This window comes from Coturnix japonica, chromosome 12, assembly GCF_001577835.2.
Source record: "Coturnix japonica isolate 7356 chromosome 12, Coturnix japonica 2.1, whole genome shotgun sequence".
In the NCBI taxonomy this organism is placed as follows: domain Eukaryota; kingdom Metazoa; phylum Chordata; class Aves; order Galliformes; family Phasianidae; genus Coturnix; species Coturnix japonica.
The window spans coordinates 6941751-6965986 of record NC_029527.1 but is presented as its reverse complement, the minus strand read 5'-3'; the positions used below and the strand labels follow the sequence as shown (position 1 = coordinate 6965986).

Below are 24236 nucleotides of genomic sequence, written 5' to 3'. Positions count from 1 at the left end.
AGCATGCAGTGTTATCACACACTTTAAGAGCAGTTTTAGTATAGATAACCTGTCTGTTCCCCCCCTTCTCCAGAGCTTGCAGCAGGTCTAACAGGAGCTGTACATGAAGACAGAGCAGGCTGCATGCAGAACTCTTCCAGATGTATGCTGGGCTGAAAGGGGCTGAGGTGAGCAGTGCTGCCTCATCTTGCGGTGGCCATACCATTCCTATAGCATTCTCCATCCCATATTTTCAAAGCACGACACAAATGTCACCATTGGTGCACCATAATTTTACCCACCACAAGGGTGGGTAAATTTGTGCCTTTGCAGGATATAAACTTCCATTTAAACTTCAGGAGGACTTCATGCTCTGCCCTGACAGTGTTTATCTGCTCCGACTGTGAATGGGAATTGGAAAAGGGGAAAGAGAGAATGGCTGCTCTTTAAAAAGCTAATTTAAAAGCAGGCGCAGTCTTCTGTAAAGATGATTCTGATTGTCCAGAGCTCTTTTAAAGGGACAAGGTTAAATGCATTTGTATTGAGAATGTGGGATTAGGCGTGCGCACAAAATGAACAACATCTTCTTTATTTATTTCATACTTAAATGGCCAAGAGTGTCAGTCAGTCAATTCCCGATGATTCAGGAATGCAAGGGGATTTTCTGTATTGTTTTTTTTTATTCATAAAGCTTTTTATCTCTGGCTTTTGTATGTTAGCTATTTCTGCAGTGCCACTGAGCTTCTCTTCTGTCCACTCTCTTCCTGTAACCAAAGGGGTTGAAATAAGCGACGTCTGTAAATGGCTCAGCAGGTTGGAAGATACAGGTAAGGACCTGAGTCTATTGCCCAGTGCCTCGACTGTGTGCACAGCTGCCTGGTGTGGGAAAAGGAGGCTCAGGTTGGATATTAGGAGAGAATTCTTCTCAGGAAGTGTGGTGATGCATTGGCCCTGCTGCACAGGGAGGTGGGGGAGTCGCCATCCTTGGAGGTGTTTAAGAACTGTGGAGCTGTGGCACTGAGGGGCGTGGTTATTGGCATGGTGGGGTGGTCTAGGGTTGGACTTGGTGATCTTAGAGGTATTTCCAACCTTAACAATTCTGTGATGATCTGACAGCCACACTGCTGTTCTGCATCCAACCGAAAATGACTGAGGTTTTAAAACAACCCCACAAAGCAGGGAATTATTAACAAAGTGCTGATGCTTTGGCAAAAAGCAACAAAGAAAACAACACAAACATAAGCTGACCAGTTTAAAGCGATTACAGTCTCTACTCAGTACTGTCTGGTGCAGGAGTGCCTTTTTTTGGTATGTTTTTACTTGGTGATTTTAATCTTGGCTGTGTCTGTTCATTGCCGTTATAAAAGGAAGAAATCATAACAACTAAAAGACAACGGCTGAGAGGAAGTGGGAGTTGCTTTATTGTCAGCTTTATAGTTGGGGAAACTGAGGCATGGAGAGGTCGTAGTTGAAGTGAGCTGGCAAAAAGCAGTGCAGGAGCCAGGAGTGAACCCAAGACTCCACGCCATGGCAGGCGGCATTTCTTGTGCCAGATGTTCTGAGAGAGAATCAAAGGACCTCCAGTCAATGGAATCACCTGGGGAGCCAAGGGCGGGAGGCAGGCCATGTGCCCCACAATTTGGTAGGGGGAATTGGTGTGGCAGTGAGGGAAGATGCTGTCTGTTTTCAGAAGATCTGTTTGGAAGCAGCTCAGCTTACAGCTCCCTCTGGGTGAACACAGCCAAAGGGCTCCAAGGGTCCTCTGTGTGGGTACCTTGTAAGGGAGCTCTGGTCTCAAGCTGTGCAGCAGTGTCCAGATATTTCCCGTCAGTGGAGCCTCTTCCTTAAAAAAGAGAATATATATATGTATTAATTCCAGCTTGTCATGCGCTGTCTGCCTTCTCTCAGCCGTCTGGCTTCACCCTCCCACCCGAGCTTTGGTGGGATCTCTCTAGATCCTATCTTACCTTTCTGGAGCCAGCACAAAGCTGTGTGTCACTGCTCAAATGCGCTGTGTTGGGTCATGGCAGCTGGGGATGTCACTGGTTGAAATTATTACTGAGAAAAGACCAAGAGTGAATACCCAGCACAAGGACGGGTCTGTCTGATGTGCCCTGTAGGCTTAATTAGCGCTTGGATTTTGCTCACCACTGTTTCTTCAAACCAAACCCACTAGCAAACAGATGACGTCAAGAAGAAGGGCAGGAATGCTGTGTTCGTGGCTTATTACTGTTTATATAGCACCAAAGTTGAGTAAGGCACTTGAAAAACAGGCAGGATGGCATGAAATACTGGCCCTTATTAAGGCAGATGGGGTTTGAGTGTTGAACTTTTTTGATTGTGGTGGAATCAGGGTTGCTCTTTCCCAGGAAGTTCCTTTTTTTGAGGGTAAATCTCAGGACAGGTTTGGATCCTCTGGGTAGGACTGGAGGCTGGAGGAACCCCAAACAGTGAGGGTGAGTCCCCAAAGGCTGCAGAGCTGTGCTGCCTGGGGAGCTCTCCATTCAGCAGAGGTATGACCCAATGGACCTCTAACTCTTCAAATATGCTGGTAGATCAGTTCTTATTCATACAGATGGAAATATCATAACACAAAGAGTTTCCTGCAACCAGGACCTAAATTTTCTTTACATTCCTACTCATCTCTTTGTTCCAGGTTTATTCTTGGCAGTGAATATCCCTGGATTCCTGTTCAGAGTAGAGTAGACTACACTTTCTCCGAATCCTTGCTCTGAATCACAAAAAAAAATGTGTTATTTCCTTGCAATGGTGTTGTCCAAGATTTAGAGGTCATGATCCAACACATCAGCCAAAAAAACGACCTTGGCTTGGAAACGAGGTCTGTTGAAAGGTTCATTGAATTGTTGGAGGTTTTTGCCTGCTTTCTGTTTCTGCAACCATTTGGACACTTATACGTTACATTTTCAGGCTTTTCACAGATCTCTGAAGGTCAGATGTTCATTTTTCCAGCTGAGGAATTTGAGACCATTTGTGCTGCCTACCTTTAAGGTGCCTGTTTTGGGTCCTGAAGTGATGAAGCTCCTCCTCCAAACTTCTGTGCTTCCTCTGGAATGAGCTGTTAGACACCAGCCTCCCAGAACTGGGCACCCAGATAAGCGTACGTAAGCACCCTTCACCCCCATCATCTCATCAATAGCATTTGGGAACTAAAACTGAAACAGTAGGGAAGAAAAAAGCTCGTATACTGTAGGCATCATGATAACAACAGGAGCTGGCAGCACAGTAAGCTTGTGCTGTCAAGCCAGCTGTTAAAATGTAGGTGTGGGAGAGAGGGCCCAGCTGAGCTGTTTCCTGGAATGTGGAAAATAGGGCAGCAAAGTGTTCTAGGATTGGAAATTTGATTTTTTTTTTTTTTTGCACCAGCCCCTTTGGCTGCATTCTTGCTTTTGTTTGGTCGCTGTGCCTGTCTGTGCCAGTAGGTTTCACTGGCACGAGCTGTTCATGCCAAGCAGATTTGATGTGGGAATGCCCATTCCCTGCATACCCCAAAACTGGGAGAGAGTAGCACCCATTGGCTGAGGAGCTGCTCCATGCACAATGCTGTGTTGCCCCTAGACTCATGTAGGCAGTATAGCAATATCCACAGACAGTGCGAATAGGAAGAAGCCTTAAATAAATCTGAGGAAGTCACAATTTGCTCATAGATGCTCCATAGCCATAAAAGGTGGTGAGAGCTGTAGAACCAATTACTCCTCCCAGGCTGTTCAATCTACTCCTATACACTTCAACCAGAACAAATGCACTGCATGTTTGAGGCTGCAGATCTCACCATCAGCATCTGCATTCTTTGCTTATGTGCTTTGGGTCAGATCAGCTCAAAGCAAGATCCAGCACCCCAAATCTGAGCAGTGCTAGAAAACTAGGACACAGCAGTAGCAATACCAAAGGGACCAACAGGATCACAGGGGTATTTTGGGGGCTGGGGGAAGCCCAATGAATAAATGTTATGGTGTACAAATCCCCCTTCATTTTTTATTTTTTAATATATATATTTTTAAGCATTTCTGTAATGTTTCTTTCTGCCTCTCCCTTCCAGAACTGAAATGCCATCTCACGGAGCGCAGTGACCTCCCTGGAGGGCTGTCCTTGGGCTGTGGCTTCATGCTCCCCTGTCTCATGGGAGACACTGGATTTCCTTCCTAGCTGTCTCCCACGGAGTACTTTGGAGCATTTATGTTTCTGTAGCGCAGGACTGAGCCAAGAAGCAGCTCAGAGCACGTGTGGTAAGGTGTCTTGTGCAAAGGCTGCCCTTAAGCATCGCTCTCCAGCCCCAGCTTGGCCATTCATGGTATGTTGCATTTGCCAAACATAAATTGAAATAGGTCTTGAACAATTGCATTGGCATGTGTGTGACTTTCTCTCCAGCCAAGCAGTGAAGGCACCGTGGCTCCTGTTGCAGAGCATGCCAATACTTGGAATGTGCTCCTGCCAATATCCCACATAAATCACGCCTTATCCAGCCCTCCTCAGTCCTTCTGGAGATTTCTGCTTCACTGCAAGTGATACGTGATGGATCTGTGCTTCCTCAGAGCATCACATTGCAGGCAGATCTCAATACACTTATTTACGGTAAGTCTGAAGTTGTAGAACTGCTCTCCTTTCTGCTGTCAAGCGTGTGCTTCAGCCCAGCATGGGGTGTATGAGAGGGGACTACAATTTGTTGAGCACCACAGAACACCTTAGCCCTCTGTGTTTGGGTTTGAAGAGCTGATCTTCCTGCAAGGAAGATCCCTGATGGACTTAAAGCTGACAAGTGGATGGGGTTTTGGTGAATATCTATCTCCAAAAATTCCATACTTCAGTAGGAAAACTTGACAAAGTCTCCTTGCCTGTTTGGGTGTAAGAGTTCATAGTTACACTGCCATGGTTTTGTAGTTTTGTAATACATACACATAAGTTAATTTGAATGAGGACCTTCCTTATACCATCTAGATTTGACAACCCTGCCCATGGCAGGACGTTAGAGCTTGATGACCTTTAAGATCCCTTCCAGCCTAAGCCATTCTATGATCTTTGTTTAGTTTGACTTTCTTTCATCAGCAAGGTGCTACACACCAGAAAGGACCATTTGGATGGCTTGGGAGGGTCAGCATGGAGCCTAGAAGTGTCAGCATGGAGCCTAGAATGCATTTGAAAGTGCTAAAATACCAAAACCCAGCAGAAGGGGGTCAATGTTAGGAAAGAAGCTTGCACTCCTCATTGTCTGAGGAAATGGAAGCGGGGTGATGGCAGGGGCCAGATCCCATTGAGCATGTGAGTACCCATCCCTACTGCCAGCCCTCTCCCAACTCGCTTTGAAGCCCTGTGCTGTGGGAGGGATGCTCGCTGTGCACCTTGCCTGCTGATGATCCCTAAATTAAGAAATGCAAATCTATTCCTTTTCCAAAGGGAACTTTCCTCTGTTGCTAATACCCTGCGTGGCTTCTATACAGACCCCTCACAAACACCTGCAGCTTTTTCTTCTTTTTTTTTCCTCTTTCCTCTCCCCTTTTGCTGGGAGGGGGTGGTGATGGGGACTTTATTGAGAATCTTTGTTTTCTCTGGTGCGAAGAAACTTGCTTTGCTCTTTTGCCTCCTTTTCTTTCCCCTTTTCACAGAATAAATACAGCTGATCCATCCCCAGCCCCTCTGCACGTGCCGGAAGAATAAATCGCCCGCCTCCCCCCCCCAACCCCCTCCGTTAATTCTTTCCCCCGCTGCTGTGTTTGCTTTTTCTCACTGCAGCTGTAGCGCTGGTCGCGAGCGTGAGCTGACCTATTGCTGGTTTGTTTGGCACCCCCAGAAAAGACTTTGAAAGCAACGCTAGAGCCTTTAGTAGTCTTCTCTCCCCCCACCTCCCTCCTCTCCCCTTCTTATTATCTCAGCACTCCCCTTTTGTTGCAGCGCAATGCAAACACACACGCGTGCAGCACAGGGAGCAAAGCGTTGGGGACCGGAGCCCCAGAAATATTGCACTGTCCAGAGTCCACGGGTTAAAACAAACATCAACACTGCGTCAAATAGTTTGCCCGTAAGAGTCTTTTGTTATGAAGATAAGCTTGTTATCTCTTTCATTCAGATTTTAATCTGACAGGTCATTTGCATACTGCCAGCCGACTTCAGGGTGTGCATTAGATCCACTTTGCATTTAAATCCTCTGTCACTCAGGCAAATAAAAAAGGGAGGGGGAGGTGGGGGGACAGCGAAGGACCTCTTTCAGATCCTCCCAGTTATTGCCGTTACTTTTAGTTGGTCCTATTGATAGCTGAAAAGTTGTCCTGGCTCTTGGTGCTCTGCTTGGTTTTGGGCCATCAGGCACCCCCAGGCTGCGAGCTGTGTGGATCAGGTCTGCCCCAATGGCCCCGAGCCCTTCCTTACTCAAATACTTCTTCAGACCCCATCTGTGTGGACCCCTTCTACATAGTGATCCCTGTGGCCAGGTAAACCCCAGAGCTGCTTGGTCCTCAGTCAGGTTGAGCCTCTGTGGGGTTGGATGAGATGGGTTCAGTCTGTGCTAACAGGACATGGAACATGAAATGACATGGGCACAGTGCAGCTAGCAAGTCACCCATCTGTCAACTTACATGTCAATGTGCTTCTTTGCTTGGTTATTCCGCTTGTCCAATCTCAGAATCATAGAACAGCTTAAACTGGAAGGGACCTCAAAGATGCCTTCTCTATATCTTATGTGTCTCTATCTCTTCTCTTGTCTGTATGCAGCCTGAGCCTGCACCTCGACTCCTTGGGTTGTATTGCATATGTGCAGCGATCCCAGGGCCAAGACTGCTCGCATAGGTATGAAGGTAGGTTGTAAAACAGCACCCGTGGGACACAAATCAACCATAGTTGATGGAATAGAGTTTCTCTGTGGGTATCAAGAGATGCAATGGATTCTGGTGTGCATGAGGTAATGTGGGCACTACAAATAATAACAAAAGCCCAATGGCCTCCCTGGCCATGCTTCCCACACCTCCCATCATGTCAGAACAATGACTGGGGACAAGATTAAACCTGGCACCATTCTCGTCCTGCACACAGAGGTGGAACTGCGGCTCTTGCTGAAGACCGCAGGAATTACCCTGGGGTGAGTGAAAGGTGAAACTGCCGAGTCTCTCTCTTCAAATACAATGGGGAGCCCTGGAGATAAGGCTGCAGTCCCCCTGCAGAGTGGGACTGTGGCCGCAGGGATTGTGTCCCAAACCACCACACACCAAGCCCCAGGAGAATGCTTTCTTCATCCCCAATGGGGTTAAAGATTGGATCTGGGGCAATTAGTGTATCCAGAAGTAGACCAGTGAATAGTGGCAGGACATTTATTCAGCTCTAATGTGACAAGTTTAATTCCTCTGCTCAGAGCCAGTTATTTTCTTACATATATCAATTATTTGAAATAATTCTCTGAATAACATCTAGAAATAATTCAGGCAATATATCTTGATAATGAACCCATTGCTACTGAATGGCTGAAATCTCAGCTGTGCTGGTGACTTTGGCTTGGGCGAATGTTCACACGGCATTGTTTCTATTCTTAAACAGTAGTACGTGACTTTCAGAACCAGATTCTGGTCTGAATTGCTGTGTTTATGAGGTCTCTGTTATTTGCCATTTCTATAAATGTTCCCAGTAGTAAATACCTGTGTTAGAATATTCTTGGTAGAACAAACATAAAAAGCATATGAATGAAGCCAGAGCAAATTTAAGGTGCTTATTTGAATGGACAATTAGGAGGAAAATAGTTTCCATGATAGGTGGCCACCTCTAAGCCTTTCCTATCCAAATTCCACACCGCTTGGTCAAGGCTGGAGTGGAAGGGGATGGCAGAGAGGTCTGTGTGTAAACAGGGAAGAGTTCCTTTTGCAATCCAGTTTCTCACTCATGCCCTTAAACTGACAACACTTGAGACCCCCAGACTAAGGGCAATGAATGCAAAATGAGAGCTCTGCAAAATCCCCTGGTTCCGGGCCAGCTCTCTTGCTTTGCTTTGCTGCTCCTTGGCATCAGTCTTTCAGCCAAGTGAGCAAATCAATGGCTAGCTTCATTGCCAAAAAATCTTCCTCGCTGTTTCCCATATAACTAATGAGAATGCAAATGTGCTGCTTTTCCAGGCTGTCTTGCAACCTCCGCTGCATCCTTTCTGTGCATGGTAACAAGGTACTTTTCTTCTGCCATGAGACCTACTCGTGTCACACTGGCTTGTGGGATTGTCCTCGTTGCAGGTGAGAACCAGAGTGCTTGGGTGGCAGAGCTGGGAAGGCTGCAGCAAAGGGGGAACTAAAGCCTTCTAGACAACTGCTCCACACTGTCCTATCAAGTGTAGAGGGACACAGAAGAGTAGTTTAGAATTAGATAAGCAAGAAAGAAGCGGGTTGGTATTTGAGTTAAGACACTGCATCAGAGCAGAAATCACACAGGAATTCTGTTTGCACCTTTGCTGTACTTCCATGTGGAAGAGCAGAGCCTCCTATGCCCAGACCCTCCTGCCTGGGCTCTCCCTGAGGATGGTAACGTGTCATTACATAAGCAAGCAGCACTGGGTGTGTTCCAGCTAGCAGGGCCTGGCCAGAGCCCAGCCAGTGTCCCCAGCCCTGGCTTCCAGGGATACCACCCTTGCCTGTCTCCCTTTCTGGGGATGTTGGATCCGAGATGAGAGCTCAGTAGCTTATGGGCATTGTCACATTATCTGTCTTGATGGACACTCTGGGCTCTTTGGGGACCATGGGACAATTCAATGAAGGGATGCAGTGCAGGAATTTTTCCCACAAAGACGTGTGCTCTCCATTCCCAGACAATGAACGAGTGATGCAGAGCTGGATGGAGCCTCCTGAGCAGTTTTCTCCACTCACGTCTGCTGTATGTCTTGGGGTTTGCCTCGAGTCTTCCAGGGAGCCCAGGTTCCTTGGGCTGTGCCTTCCCACCAAAGGGACTGGAGAACGCATTCTTTTCAAAAGCAGTGTGACATCTTTCCTTTGTTCCTGGCTTTCCACTAGGATTTTCCATGATGCAATCCCGTATGGGGTTCCTGGCACAGAGCTGTTAAAAATCAGTAGCTGTGCCTGGAGCAAACCCATTGTTCTGCCAACACAGAGCCCTTCCGTGCTGCTGACTCCTGCATGGCGCAGCTCCTACTCCCCGTACTGCTGAGGCTGCCAGTGCCAACACAGCCATAGTTAGACACAGGCACAGCCACCACGGTGTCACACTAAGGTGATATCAGACTTGGGTGCAGCTGGAAGCTGGGACTTGTTTCATTTGCAGCCCTCTGCTCCAGCAAAGAAAGGTTGTTTTGGAGTGGGAAATTGAGAGGCTGTAGCTTTTATCCTGTTGGAGGAGCAATTTGCAAGGAAAACAATGCAGGATTCTCTTGGAATAAGGAGCATTAGCTGCATCATCTTTTAAAAATAATTTAGTGGAGGGAATGTTGGCTGGGGATTAGCACCCTTGCAGGCGCTTGGGTTGCGGTGAGGGGATGGTGAGATTTATTGATGTTGGGGATTGTTTCAAATGCATAGGTGACATCTGATGCCAGGGAGGCTCTGGGGCTCACTAATAAGTCAGAGGCTCAAAGTTTTCAGCAGCACTGCCATTAACCCTGAGATTATGATATCCTTTGTGTTTTTCCAGCGTGTCTTGCCAAGGTTTTGCCTTAAGCGGAGGAAGGATGAAAAATGTAGGGCCAGAGATTTTCTTACAGCTGAAAACCGCTGTCTGCTGCGCTGCTCCTTGCGACAGCACTGAGCAGGGAAACGCCTCTGCCACCCAGCAGTCATTTTCTTCATAATGGGACAAGTGCAGAATGGTGGAAGGAAAGCTCAGACAATGGTCCTGTCCAGGGAGATGCAGTCTCATGTCTTCCACCCTCCTCTGCTTTGATGCCCGAATGTGAAGGACTGGTAAAACTCAAATTTCAGAAGGGCTTTTTCAATAGTTATATAAATGCATCTATTCTCAGATAAGATCTTCCAAGCAGATCTTATATAGGAATTAGTTTTGTGGTAGCAATGGGGGGTGTTCATCATAGAATCATTAAGGCTGGAAAAGACCTCTAGGATTATCCAGTCCAACTGTCCACCCATGACCAATATTGACCACTAAACCATCATTCTGCTCTAGGTGGCCAGTCTTAACTGAAGCTAGCGCACCTGAAAAGAGACAGCTGTAGTATTTCTCCAGATCTGGAGGTAGCAAAAACCTCACAGCTAAAACATTTGTAGCAAATAAATGAATGTGGTTACAGTGATGCTTAAGCTTAGAGACTCCATCTGAATGTGGCTGAATTATTGCACTTTGTATTTTCTGTCTCTCTCCCACACAACGTGAAACATTTGTTCCCTGGAAATTTCCTTTGGTTTTATTTAAACCATTAAAAGTAAAACAAGTTGCACCTCCCTCAAGAAATAGCTGAGATGAGCTAAACTTCCTGCTCTGCTCCAAATTTTTGAGAAACAGTGGTTACATCAGAATGAAAACCAATGTGTTTTGGGTGTTTGAAGGAGAATTCTTGTTTCCTTTTATTGTCTGTAGATCCTCAATGAAAAAACTACTTCCAGTTGAGCCACCTGGACAATGATTTGCAGATTGAAAACAAACAAGCAGAATCTCGGAGTTAAAGAGGTCCCAGTGTTGGGACAGATGCTGTGGTACTACTCTAAATTTCACTTGGAAAGCTGAAGGAACCAAATGCATCAACTCAGGTATGATCTAGTGAATTACTTCCAACCTTTAAGAAAGAAAACCAGATAGCAGCGATAGCAAGATAATACCCACTGTTATTGCTAGAAGCCATACTTCAGTCTCATCTACATACTGAACAAACAGCTTTGGCCTCTTTTGCAATGATCTGAGTATTATGTATCCTCTGTTTGCTTGTGGAAAAAAAGACTCCTTTCTATTTCTAGGCTTTATTCTTGGAGAGGTGAGGGGGAGCAGAGGTGGTGCCTAAGACAGGAGAAAATCTGGAAGAGGGAAAACCCTAAAAAGGACCACAACAATCATAGCGGTCCCCATTACTGTGCCTGTGCTCGGCTCCAACTTTGGGTTTTGTGAGATGACTGCTCCAAAAGCACACATGCTCTGAGGCCAAGGATGAGTCAGAGGGATGCTGTGAGTGGTGTGCTGGGTGGTACAAGTAAGTCCTTGTTTGTGGGAGTCCATGAGCAATTAAAGAAGAAAAATTGTAATTAATGCCAATCAGCATGAGTTCATGGAAAATAGAATGTGATGTCTCTCTTTGGTTTAGTTGATAAAAGTGATAGTAGTGTACAAGGGTTCTGTGAGACGTTTGACTGGGTACCACATGACATTTTGATTAAGGATCTAGTGCAGTATAAAATCAAGAGGGTGTGCGTTAAATGGATTAAAACCTGGCTCCCTGACAGGTCTCCAAATGTAACTGTAAATCATCTGCCAGCTGTGTTTGTAGCAAGGTCCCTCCAGTATTCTTGCAGTTAATATCTTTATCAACGACATGGAAGAAAATGTAAAATCACCACTGATGTGGTCTACTGATGGTGTAACGAGCCAGGAAGTGGTAAATAATGAGGAGGAGAGGTCACTGATAGGGAGGAATATGGATCGCATGGGGAGCCAAGCTCCAGCAAACAACAAATATGGTGATGAGGTGAATGCAAGAAAAAAGGTTAAAGCTGCTTTCCTAGGACAAGTGCTCCAGGATGCCGAAGAAGCATCTGGGGTGTGGGCAAAAGTCATTTGGGAGCTTTGGCCAGGCTCGGTAATGTGTGCTCTGCCTCCTTACAGAGCATATCAGCAGGATTGATCCAATACAGGTTGGTGACTGGCATCTACATGTAGGGAAAAGCTGAAGTCCTGCTCACAGTGGAGTCAGCATCAAAAATCCCAGTGGTTTAGAAGAGGTGGAACTTCCACCAGTGTTCTTAGGAACATTTTACCCTGGTCTACGCACAGTGGTGGAACAAGCCAGAAGTTATTTTTAAACCAATGTATTACATGTTCCTGGATGAAAGCTTCAACATTAATTTAAAACTACCGCAGGGTGTGTCGATTGCAACTCCAGGGCTCTAGAAAGTGGTTTGCTCTGCAGCAGCTGTGCTAGCTGACACATTACCTTACCCACAGGCTTCCAGTGGTATGTGGTTCTTATCTACCTTGACTTGGAAAGGCTTATATACACCAGAGGGGTGGCAATGTGCATCTTGTGGTCAGAGCATCATCTTGCACAGCATGATCTTGAGGAGTGAGATGTCCAGACAACCTTTATTTCCAGCGTTTATCTGCTCTTAGGACTGAGTTAAGTGTGTTTGTGCTGGTGTTTCTATGTGTTAATGTTGCTTGATAAATAATATTGAAATCAGTTCAAGATTTGGTGAGATGAACAGGCTTTTGCCAGAACCTCCCATGGGGCAACTAGAGGCCTGTTATATCCTGTTATATGTCAGATCCCCCTACACACAGAAAAACAGGTTAGCAGCATGCTTGTGATGCCCTACTGAGCTGAGCTTCCCAGGAAAGCAGCATATGTGTCTGGTAGCCAGGTTACACTTGAGCAGAGTTAGGCTAAGCAAAGAAGACAAGCCTAAATTGAAATAACACCTTGCAGTGCTGCATGGGGTGAAAGTCACTGCTACAGGCATGGCTGCAGTTCAGCTATCAGTCTGGCCCACGGTGATGCTGGAAGAGCCATCATTTGCTCTTAATAATCTGTCACCCATCGCTGCTGCCTGCAGCAGGGGAAGTTTAATTTCCTGAGAATCATTTGCAAGCTTTAATGTTACATTTTTCCAAGCTTCTGTTGACAAAATAGCTGAGAACAAGCCTGGTGTGGTGGTTGCTGTTGGAAGTTGTCCTCTGCTCAGCGCTATCTCCATCATCTCCAGGGTCACCTGTTGGCCAGGCTCCTGCAGCATCCCAGGTTGGTGGACTGGAGATGTTGGGAGAAAAGTTGTTTGAGTTAAACACGAGTGTCTGATGTCAGAGGATTCCTGCCAGTCATTGTTCTGCTGCCTGCGTGGAAACAGGCTGAACTCTGCGGTTTTGCTATGTAGCATTCTTATGTAGCTGGCTGAGTTGACAACATGATAAATGCAATTATTTTTTCCAATTGTTATTTTTGCCCAAAGCATGCAATTGACACTGAAATCTGCTGGACAGAGAAGGAATGCAGCGTCTGCTCACAGCCCCGCACTGGCACAATGATATTGAAGGCATGAGTAGCAATGGTGGGAAGCAAGTGATGCCCTATGGCAATGGCTTGGGACAGGCACCAGCCCATGCCCTCTTGGTCCAACCCATGGGTTCTGGTGCTTAGGAACAACCTGCTTTGTTGCTGTGGGGGAGAATGAAGCATACTGAGCCCTCTGCAACCCTGATTTTTTTCCCTATAAGATGTCTTGGGGCGACTTGGGCCATTGGAATCCAGTGCTGTGTGCTGTAGTGTGGCATTGAGTGACATGGTTTAGAATGGTCACAGACATGGGCTGATGGTTGAAGTAGGTGATCTAAGTGATTTTTTCCAACCTGTGTGATTATATGAGTGGGCATGGTAGGGATGGGTTGGTGGTTGGGCTAGAAGTTCTTCATGGTCTTTCTAGCTTTAATGATTGTATGATAACCAGCCAAGCGAAAGGACAGGCTGGCTGAGCTCTCATCATGGTGGTTAAAGTTTGTTTTAGCCACCTTATCTAATCTCCCTACTAACTTTTGCTGGGGGAAAGCGTTTATTGCTTATATGGTGTTACTCCACGAGCACTCGCTGGCTGGGGCTCCTTGCGTGTGTGTATGTAGATGTGAAGGCCGATAACTTCAGGCCCTACAGTTTTATGGGTCAGTCAATCCCAACTGCTTCCAACGACAGATGTGGGGATGTGCTGCCTTCGTTACCTGTGGGCCGCACACTATCTGGGCGTAAATCAGCAAAACAGGGCTCTGTTTATACACATAAATTGCCCCAATCTGACAGCTTAATACCCTTTTGACTTTTTACCCTCTGCGGGGGAGAGCCTGCAATGTCTTATGGCCCTGCTCGCCCCAGTGGTGACGCAGCCCAACTATAAAGGCTTGGAGCACACTCTGCTCCTGAGCCTTCAGGCTTGGCCGCACAGCCGCCAGCACCCCAGAGGGGACCAGCCCTTCAGCAGACCAGTCCAGCAGGAAATTATCTGCTCTCCCTCTGCTAAATGACCTGCTGGGCAGCTGGTCACAGGGGCCTGAAAATGTCAGCTCCAGCTATTCCCCTGTGGACATGATTCCTAGGCACGCAAAACCCTACACCAGTAGCTTGATCACCGGAGGGCAAAGCCACCCATCCGTGTCCCCAGCAGCACCTTGCGCAAGGCTGAGGCTCTGCTCTGCATGGCCCTGCCCAGCTGAAGGTCAGCAAAGGGAATTTTCCCTGAGCATTGTCATGGGAAAACCTGCTGGGCTGCCTTCGAGGTGTTGGGTTGCTCCAGGAGAACTCTGGGTTTTGCTTCATGTTTTGGTAGGGTGAGAGATGAGATAGCAAGGGGTTGGTGAGAAGGGGCAAGGAGGTGCCAGGACATCGCAGTGAAATGGATGGTTGAGATGTTTTCTAAAGATTCCCAACTTTAGATGACATGGGAGTAGGAATAGTGGGACTCTGAAACACTCTGAATTGGTTTGGACAACAGGTGCTCATTGCCCATCCAAACCCTTGGTAGCTCCCTTGGATTTATTTTTCTTCCTTTATTGATTGCATCCAGCATTTTCAACTCAACCTGAAAAAAGGACTTCTGACTCCAAATTCTTTGCTTGTGCTGACACTGACTGGCTCTGGAGGGCTGTTAACTCAGCCACTGTGCTCTCTCTCCAGCCAGAAGCATCCCCACACTGTTACATAGGAAAGAGACATTGACAGCCAACCATTCCCAACCCTGTTTTAAAGTATAGGTCAGGGCTGAAAATTGATGGTTCTGGTGCCAGTGCTACCCTATGGCTGCAAATACCTCTTTTTACTATCTGGGGCTTCTCTTGCTGATCCCATTCTATTTACTGGTGTTTCTCAGGAAGAGGGGATATCGGATGCTACTGTTCCTATAGTGCACCGAGCTCAGCTTCCTGTAGAGAAGCATATGAGACAGCTCAAGGTTGGATGCTCTGGTGTTTTGTATCAAGCAAGAGCATGCTGCAGCCTTTCTCCCAGCCTGGGTTAGCCTTTCTCTCATTTGCCTGGCCCTGGGAAGGCTCATAAGCAGTCATTTTCTTCGAGGACTCTGCCCTTCTGGCAGACTTGGTTGAAATTGGCCAATGAGTTCACAAGGTTTATTAGGGACAGAAAGACAGACACACCCATGGCACAGTCACAAAAGAGTTGTTCCTTTAGGAAACCAGACTGGAAAAAAAAAAGAGATTGTTTAAGTAAGCAAATGCATTTCTTGGAGACAGTAGGGCAGGGAGGTGGTAGGGGAAGCACTTTGTTTATGCACCTATTGGCTCAATCTCTTCTTAAGCATTAGAGTTCCATGTCTGAAATCCCCTTGTCTGTGTTTATGCCCATTTTGTTGCAGTTCTCAGGACTCACTCTGCACTTTGCTTCCCAACCTCCTGTTTTGCTGCAGGACCCCACAGAGCACACCCCTGAAATCGACCTTGCACATACAGTGAACCCATGGAGAGGAAGGAGTGACCCCATGAAGGTAAGCATGGATGTGAACAACACATTGGTAGCTAAAACCATTCTCTAAAGCTCCCATTTTGGGATTTGCAAACTCCCTCTATCAGCTCTGAAATACCAGAGCTGCTCATTCTAGAGTGGTAAAAGCCCTTTTGGTCTGAGCTGTCAGCCCCAAATCCAAAAGCCTGCGAGGCACACTAAGTTTGTGCAGCACTCAGGTGTTTCTTTGATGGCTCCTGTTTATTTACAAAGAGCCCAAAAGGTCCCATTCCTCCCAAAGGTGGCAGGAAACAGGCGAGGACAGAGCCCGGTGCCCTGTCCTTCCTGCTAGAGCTGACCCCATCCCCCTGATGTCCCACCTCTGGGTGCACATGCAGGTCCCCGTGTCTCCATTTCACTTTCCTCCTGGCAAACTCAACACAGGAAATCAGGCTGATGAAAAAGTGATGGGGGGGGGGGAAAGGAAAAATGTATTTCTTTAATTCCTCCCCCCCCTTCTTTTTAACGATCATTTTAATTAGGTTTGAAAAACTTACTGCTGAGCTGACAGCTGGCTGACAGGGCTCCCTTTCAATGGATCGCCCAGCTCAGGGCTTTTCATCTCACATGCAGAATATTTTGACATTCGTGCTTTCTTGGCTCCGTACACAGAGCCCAGTGGAACCTGCAGCCTAATTAAATGTAACAATTCCTGAAAATGAGGGTTGTTATTTTATTTTATTTTTTTTTTTATTTTTCCTCAGGATAAGAATAGAGGTTTTATTTTAAAAAGAGCTAATCTATTTACCCTGGGCTGCCTGCTTCCTGACCTGGCCTCTGCACCTGAGGGGACAGGAACAGAATGGATTAAGCAGGGACTTAGTCACTGGAAAAGATGATGGTGTTGGTGCATGCATGTGTCCCATGTGCTCTAAATGTTAAGAGGCAGAAGGTTAGGAGGCCATGATTTTCCCTGGCAGCTAACTTTTTTCCTTACTTAGAATCACAGAATTATAGACTAATAGAAGTATTTGAGTTAGAAGGGACCCTTAGAGGTCATCTGGTCCGACACATTTGCAAAGCACAGGGACACCCACATCTCCATCAGGCTCTCAGAGCCCGTTCAGCCTGACCTTGAGTGTCTGCAGGGATGGGGCACCCAGCAACTCTCTGGGCAGTTCAGCGCTGGTTTTTCAGCACTGCTGGATCCATATGACTTTGTGGACTCATTGGTCCCTCCTCAACCACCTGCTTGTAGGGACGGGGAGCTGATGATTTGCAAACATAGGCCCACACAAGCCAATGACCAATGACAGAGCCATTGTATCAAGAGCTTCATGACCCAAGACAGTGAAAGGTAGTTAAGATTTGGATCTGCCCAACAGTATGCCAGCAATCTGCAGCTCTGGGTGCCCAGAGCCTTCCTTCCAGAGCATTTACCACATGGTGCAGTACTTCTGTTCCCTTTAGCAAAGCCCTTCATCCCCATCGCCAACAAAACACTGCTGTACTCCAAGAGAAAGGGGAGTTAGCACCCAACTTCTTTTCCATGCCCTACCCAAAGGCGCAGTTGTAGGGCATGAGCAATGTGAACCACTCACAGGCTCTCTCCCCACCCCACATGTTGTCTTTCCCATCCCATCCCACTGTCTTCCAGCACCAGAAATCAAAGCCTGCAGGCTGCATGCCCCATCCAGCCATAGCAGGCACACCAATGATGTCCAGTGCGTTTCCCAGACTGCAGCCTGATGGCAGCAATGAATCAACAGACAGTGGACTTGTCAAAGGCATTCCTCCACTTTAATCCTATTGACAGGGACTACTGCCTGGAACAGGAACTGCAGGGTGAGCCATGTCAACAGCAGATTCTTATTACAGATAATATTGATGGGGCCTTTACTTGAATAATGAAGGGAAGAGCCCTCTGCTTTGACGTTTGTCTCCAAAACCTAGAATTACTAAGAGTTTAACCATCGGAGGGGAGCTTAAGATAGTTGCATCTTAAAGGATCTGCTTTCTTGTCGCATTCAAGGCTGGGGAAAGGAGTTTAGCCCATACGCTGAGAGCTCGGCGCTGACCTTTTCACTGCTCTTAATAAATGTTACAGTTAAATAAAGTCGGATGGATTTTTCTATCTACTGTAGCACGTTATCCACTTTCTGGGGGGGGAAAAAAAGTTTTTAAAAAAAAACAACTAAATCCCTGTTTAATATCACTGTTACTCATTATCTTTGGAAGCTGAAGGGCGAAAGGCAAGTAGGAAGGGCAGGGGCAGGACAATCCAGGCTGAATTATCAGGGTAATTCCTACCATCACACATGATTAGGTGTTTCTCTCTCTAAATATGGTTGAAACAGGGCTTTGTAAATTGGTTGTGATCTTATGGTTAAAGCTCAAACGACAGNCAAGAGCTCTGGACATGTCTGGGAAAAGTTTTTTTTACCTTTTTTTTTTTTTAAACTATCATTATTATTATTATTTTATTCTATTTTCCAGTCTTCAAAAAGAGCTGCAGGGTCTGTATTTCTTGGTTCCCTACAGGAGTGGAGACGCCAGAGCTGCAGGGGAGAGGCTGCTTGGGAAGTCAAATGAGGGCAGAAAGCATCAGCCTTTCCAGGAAAGAACCTGTCCTTGCACATTTCCTTGTGTCTGGGCTTCGATATCTTGATTGGGAGCACATGGTGAGAAAAGGGATGGAAGATGGGGCTAAGCAGTGGGATCAGCACTCCTGGATTTTTAAATGCAACCAGGAGTTCCAAAGTGTCTCTCTGAAGCCCTGTTCTAGAGCTCTCTCTAAGTAGGGGTTGGACCTCTGGCTCCTATTTGGACAGATGAGGAAGACAGCAGGCAAAGTTGGCTTTCGGCCACACTTATACCTCCCAGATCCTAGTGCTGGCCCAGGACTGAACCGGCAGGTGGTTTAAGTTAGAGCAGCCCCGTGGCTGCTCTAACTTAAGCCAGCTGGAATCTCTTCTGGGGCCAGTTCTACCAGCCAAGGTTTGCTGGATTACAGCAGGGCCCCGAAAGGCTCCAGCCCACCCCTACATGGCCTACACAAGAGGTCCAGGGAGCAGATGACATGAAAATGTCAGGGCAAGTCCCAGCTGGTGCTTTAGGACAGCTTTAATTCCTTCACAGTGCTGCAGAAAATTGGTATCTGGTCCAAGGGTGTCTGTTCTCATGGTATTTTCAGTCTGATTTTGAGGACCCTAGGAGTTTTGGATTGCCCTTAAGTCTGAATTTTATATTTTCTGACTTGAGCTATCAAATATTTTCCATATATAAACAGCAGCCACAACATTTCAGGTTGGATGAGTTGTGTTTTAGAAATAAAATTTATAAAGAAGAAGAAAAGTAAAAACACCAACTGGTTCAAAGTTACTGTCCTTATCCAAGGATACCTTGCTCTGCAAAGTTTTCCACACTGTAAGAGGCTTGCAGCAAGAGGATAGGGATGTTCCCTCAAGGCACTGATTTAACAGCTAGATCCATCCTAGTGCCCTCTGGTCAGGCTGTGGGAGGTGGTGGTGCTTGTGAGCTCAGGACATGAAGGGATCAGCAGCATGAAGTTGCCCTTGAGCCTCTGAGAGCTGTAGGAATGGCTAGACTGTAGAATCAGAGAATTGTTAAGGTTGAAAATACCTCTAAGATTATCGAGTTCAACCACCAACCCACTCCCACCATAGGTGGTACCCATGGAATTATCTGAGACTTTGTGTAACTCAATTGGGTCCTTCAGGACAAGAAAATATACCAAAACCATGAGAGATTTTTTCCTTTAAGTAGAGGAAGAAGAAATACGTAATCTTTTAAAAAGAAAAAAAAATATGTTTCCACAGTACTTGATTTCTGAGTTGAGGAGGTGTTTTAATGTGTACTAGGCTTGCATTTCTCAGCTCTTCTCTAGAACCTGGAGGTCTATGAACTGCCTGTTCTTTTTTCTTTTTAAAATGAAATGTGAGATTTTTGCATAATCCACCAGAGCATGGAGCTGGGGAAGGGTGAAGAAAAACATTAAGTACTGTGGGACTGAATTTGCAAGAGTTGGCAATCCTGATTTTTTTTTGTTGTTGTTTTTTTCTTTCCTTTTTTTCCAGAGGAAAAGAAAACACCCCCCATTTTACTGAGCCCCAGCAGGGTGAACAGAAGGAAAAAGGTGCTCCAGGGCAGGAAGAAACTGTGAAGAAATAGGTTTGCAAACTCCATTTATATTGGATTGTTTAAAAATTGTCCTGAGAGCTGCCTTCTGGGGACAGCTGTCCTACTCTGAAGGAGGGAGAGCAGAGATGTGTGTGGGGAGAAGCCGTGTGTGGGACTCTAGGGGTTGGGATGGGACTCAGGTTGCAATTGCCTCTGGTTGCTCTCAGGCCTGAGAAAGGCAGGAAGATGCTGGGCACATGGAAGAAAGGCTCCATGAAACTCTTCGTCCTGTAGAAGCAACATCTCTCTCTGCAACAGGAGAGGTCTCACCTGACCATAAGCAGCCCTGGAAAGTAGAGAGGTGAGAAAGGCAGCTGATTCATAAAATCATCTGAGATGGAAGAGACCCTTAAAGGCCATCTGGTCCAACTCCTCTGCAATGATCAGGGACACCTACAGCTCTGTCAGGTGCTCGCAGCCCATCCATCCTGACCTTAAGTGTCCCCAGGGACCTATCGTCTCCAGGTCCCCTGCCTGCCAGCCATCTGAAGTCATGGCAATGCTACAAGTGCCTCCATGCTCAAGCAGGACATGCAGAAAAAGCTGAGCTGCCCTGGAGATGTACATGAGCTGCTGGTACCCAATGTGCAGACACAGCAATGGATAAAAGGAGGCTCAGCATTGCAATACATTAATGTGCTGCATCCCAAGAAATGTTTCCTCAGGGTGGAGGAATTCTGGTAAGGTTCTCTACTAATGCACCCATAGCCAGTATCTGGTCTGGACTGCTCGACAGCAGAAATGAACACATCCATCTTGCGTTGGCTGCACATGGCATGCACAGGGGGACTGTTCCTTATTAGCACTCGCAACCATTGGCAAGAGCTGCTGGAACAGAGGTTGAGCTCCAACTGCTATTCCTGCCTCTCCTCCTTCACTTGTGCTTGTGTCTTTCTCAAACTCATTCCTTTTGGAATTTTCCATGCTTCATCCAAGCTCAGTGACAAGTTTTTGCTGAAGGTGCGGACTGTGCTGGTTGGAGTCCCCTTTGTGGAGCTCCTCACTCATGATGAACGTTCATCTTTCATGTCCAAGGAGATGTCAAGCTGAAGAAAATCTTCAGATGATGGATTCTGATTTATTTTCTTGTGTATTTGTTTTGAAAAGTGACTTACAAGTTTACATTTCCATCAACTGGAACATAAAAGGAAATCAATTATTTAGATCCCCCCAAGTGAAAAGCTGCAAAGCTCTGGCAAAACTGAAGTTTTTCCATGGAACATTCAGATTTTGTGAAAGCCATGCTTTCTGTTGAAAACAAACAAACAAACAAGGATCATTAGTCCTTCATCTGCTCTACTTTTAAAGGACAATTCAAAAATATAAGGGCAAAAATCTCCACTTCCAGCATCTAATATATCAGCTCTTTTTTAGTGTGACTTCAATTCCACCCCCTTAGTGAAGAGGCTAAAAAAATTTCTCAGATTGAAGGAAAGTATTTTATCAGTTAGAAAGTTGTGGAAATTTAAAATGGGTATCTTGGTGCATGTATTAGATTTGCAGCTTGCCTTCCTATCTGGGTTGAAGATTCTGTTCTTAAAAGCCCAGTGTTAACTCAGTTGTGAATATCCCTGGTAGGAGGCTTTTGGTTTGCTAGCATTTTCTTTTTTAATTTTATTTCTTAAAAGAAGAAAAAAAAAAGAAAGAAAAAGAAAGGACAACTCAAACACAGAAAAATCTGTTTAGAACTGAAGCAGCAAAAATTACATCTTGGCACTGAGAAACCTCCATTCATTATGTTTCTGTAGCAGCAATTCTAGGGTTGAATTTATTATTGACAGGAATTTTGTGGTTTAATGCACATTTTTCTTTGGATTTTCAAATTTAAAGATTGTTTTCCTTTGACAGCCTTCTTTTTCTTCGAAAGTCAGGATAACCAAATAGTAAACCTAACTAATTAAACCTTCAAAAGCTAGTGAGTTCCAGTCCAAGGATGCGTGGCATCACGATGTTAACACAAGGTCATTGCACAAATGTAGACTCTTCTTCTCTACTCCCTTCTCCACCCTGTTTTGACAGGATAACTTCCTGAGTGTCTGGAAATTGTCTCTACAAGCGTGTGAATGTAAATATTAATTTGGTACTTCCAGACACACACACACATACGTATGAAATTGGCGTATTCTGTGTACTGAGCACGCATGAAGTAGTTCCTTGAATGCACTGCACGTCTGCAAAAGGCTCTGAATGTATCATGGTGGATGGCTTGATTTGAAACATTAAGATAGGTGATAAGAAATTCTTGCTATAAAATCATTCATGTATGTTTCAAACGACTCACTTAAAGGGGAAAAAATATTTTATAATTAACATGACAGATAAGAGTATCTGTGACACTTTGAATAAATGCAATGTATTTGATTTTGAAGTAGGGTTTAAGATTCTGGAGATGTGTTCAAGAGAGGGAAGATGCACTCAGTGTTGAAAATGAAGAAGTACTGTATATCATCTTAAGAAATTAAGAGACCTCACATGAATCCTTATTCCTAATTGCCTCCCATTTCGAGCTTCCTAGGAGATGTGCAGGGCTAATTAAAACAGAGCTGGCAAAAAGAAGACCCTACAAGGGAACCTGGGTTTCTTTTCCATGCTGATAGCCATGCCAGGAGAAGGCGTTCAAAGATCTAGCCATGGTGGAAGTAACTGGGGAAAAGCTACCTCTATAGATTTTAAAGGAAAATACAGGGTGGATGGTACTGTAAATGTTAGATGTGATAAGTGTGGTGTTGGAGAGCTGGTGGCCAGTTCAGTGGGCAGTTCTGCTTAGTTTGAGGGTGTATGATCTTAGGCCCTGTGCTGGGCTACGTCCCTACAACCTTTCTGCAGATAAATGTACAGTAGCTAGAGGTGTGTGGCAGAAAGGGGAATGGGTGTTCCCTGCCAGCATGTTTATCTGCAGAGTCAATCACCAGGATGAACTATTAAAAAATACCCCGATTTCCATGGCACTTTCTTCTCATTTCTTAACTGCTGCTCAGGCAAAGCTGTTATTAATTCAGGAGGAGTCTGACTGAGCAAGAAGTCTCCAGAGTCCAAAATATGTTGAGGAGAGTAAATAAAAGAATTTTTCACCTACCACAGAACAGCATCAGCCTCTGGGTTGAATGCAGGAGCTGTTTAACAATGCGCAGAAACATTTCCCCCCAGGTTTGGACAGGAGTTGGATTGTATGCCCAATTGAGCCTACAACTGAAAGCAATGAGCTGGATGGACACTCTTGATATGGGATGGGCTTGGAGGGTGAGTGCTACCTGCCTGAGTACCACACCACTTCCTTTAGGACACTGGGAGATTTTCTGGAGCTCACCCATCTGACCCAATCCTCCACATGAGATCTGGCAAGATAGTCACTCCAAGTGTCTGGGTAAGTACTGCAAAATGCTTCAAATAAATGAATAGAAATCATTTGCTTCGTAGATGCCAAGGGCTTTCAACATGTCGTTTCTTGGTAAACAAAGAATTTCAGCATGACAATATCTTAGGATGTTATTGGCCATATTTTTTCCCTCGTGCATATTGAAGTGAATGCGAACGAAGTTGCACAGCTTTCCTTTACGTTCTCCTCTGGCTTGGAAATTTTCTTCCCACTGCAGTGGAGATGAGGGGGCTGTTCTGGCTACACCTAAACAGATCCATCTGCCTCTATCCCCCCAAACTCTTATTTCTGTGATGGCAAAGGGCAGGTGGAAGGTCTGCTCATGCTTGGTGTTGCATGAAGTGCCATACGCTCTGAGTAGAAAACAAAACAAAATACGTCTTTTTTTGGTGGACATTAGAATGCAATAAAAATGTGTGTGCTTCCCCCCCAACCCCCAGCTAAATTGATTACATCTGGTGGCATGAAAAAAATAGCCAAAATGTCAGACTGAGTCACACAGCCCCCTTGGGTGGTTATATTTATTTCAGGGTTGGAGCACTCATCAAAACAATTTATCCTTGGCTCTCCGTCTCTGCCTTCCCATCTCTGTGCTTACAAACTCTTCTGTGTTCCCTAACACTTACGTTTAGCCCCAAGCTCGCTCCTTCCCTGGACGCTCCTTTCTCCCATTCTAGCCTGGCTCCATCCCCTCTCTCCTTTCCCTTTGCTAAATCAACCCCAGCAAACCCTGTAGCTGCAACTCTCCACTGGGGATAGCAGAGGAAGCTGGAGCACAGACTGTTTCTAAGACTGTGTCACCTATTTAGTGTCTTGTTTCACATTGCTTGGGGTGAAGGGACTTGAGTGAGTGAGCTCCCTGCTGTTGTTTCCATCATCTCTGCCACAGATGGAGCAGCCAGCGTGGGACCGTCTTGTTGGGACTGCCGTGGCTCCATCCCCAGCCTCACTTGCTCTCCCTTGGCTGCAAGGGAGGTAGATCTGCCAAGTCTCTTTCGGTGGATTCTTTGTTGGGCTCAGCTCACTTGTGTCCTATGTTTTCTCTCTGGCAGGGAGCATCACTAGAAGCAAGTTCAGGATAAGGAAAGGGTGTGATGC

General features: G+C 45.9%; 1 long non-coding RNA gene across 2 annotated transcripts; it reads left to right on the top strand.

Annotated features, from left to right (window-relative positions):
• Positions 1–24236, top strand: LOC107320025. 2 transcript variants are annotated; one of them, XR_004308841.1, is made up of 15 exons: positions 1–167; positions 699–806; positions 2636–2818; positions 2908–3097; positions 4037–4288; positions 4366–4569; positions 5041–5253; positions 5884–6010; positions 6700–6782; positions 8085–8195; positions 10501–10670; positions 15528–15605; positions 18104–18243; positions 19660–23126; positions 24191–24236. It is a non-coding gene; the product is annotated as an uncharacterized LOC107320025 (long non-coding RNA). The 2 variants fall into 2 exon arrangements; XR_004308840.1 differs by having other exon boundaries at positions 4037–4569.